The 891-nt window shown below is 41.9% G+C and overlaps 1 non-coding gene across 1 annotated transcript; it reads left to right on the forward strand.

Annotated features, from left to right (window-relative positions):
* The first annotated feature begins 216 nt into the window (after nucleotides 1-216).
* Nucleotides 217-407, forward strand: LOC132532606 (U2 spliceosomal RNA). The gene has a single exon (XR_009544537.1). It is a non-coding gene; the product is annotated as a U2 spliceosomal RNA (small nuclear RNA).
* Nucleotides 408-891: the final 484 nt, after the last annotated feature.

The following is an 891-nucleotide window of genomic DNA, read 5'->3' on the forward strand; positions in this document are numbered from 1 at the left end:
GAAGACAGAGAGTGGGAGAGAAAGACAGACAACTGCAGACATGCTTCACCTTCACCGCCAGTGAAGCAACTCCCCTGCAGGTAGGGAGCCAGGGGCTTGAACCGGGATCCTTATGCCGTTGCTTGCACTTTGTGCCACATGCGCTTAACCCACTGCGCTACCACCCGACTTTCTGTTATGTTTTTTGTTTTTCAATTTTCATTAAGTACTTGTGACATTGCTTCTCGGCCTCTTGGCTAAGATCAAGTGTAGTATCTGTTCATATCCGTTTAATATCTGATACGTCCTCTATCCAAGGACAATATATTAAATGGATTTTTGGAATTAGGAGATGGAATAGGGCCTTGCTCTGTCCACTCCATGCATCAACCTGGTATTGCAGTACCTCCAGGAATGATGCTCCCCTTTTGTGGAAATAAAGTTATTAAAGATCAGACAAATTTCAGGGGCCGGGTGGTAGCGCGCCTGGTTGAGTACACATGTTAGCATGCACAAAGACCTGGGTTCAAATCCCTAGTTCCCACCTTCAGGGGAAAGCTTCACAAGTGGTGAAGCAGTGTTGCAGGTGTCTCTCTGTCTCTCACCCTCTCTATGCCTCCCTTCCCTCTCAATTTCTGACTGTCTCTATCCAATAAATAAATAAAGTTCATAAAAAATAAAAAGAAATAAAAAAAGAAATGCCTGTGACATTTAAAATAAAAAGTGAAGTATACTGTTATTTGGTGAGATTTCTTGTATATAGAAATGGATTACATGTGACAAAATAGGTCTGGTCAAGTAGATAGCAGAAAGGCCTACGTAGACCTAACTTGTAATATTAAATAGAATCACATCACATTAAGTAGCTTAAAGAGGACTAGGAATATGAATTGCTGTCCCCAGAACAGCCAT

The sequence above is a fragment of the Erinaceus europaeus genome, chromosome 13 (assembly GCF_950295315.1).
Source record: "Erinaceus europaeus chromosome 13, mEriEur2.1, whole genome shotgun sequence".
Classification (NCBI taxonomy): Eukaryota; Metazoa; Chordata; class Mammalia; order Eulipotyphla; family Erinaceidae; genus Erinaceus; species Erinaceus europaeus.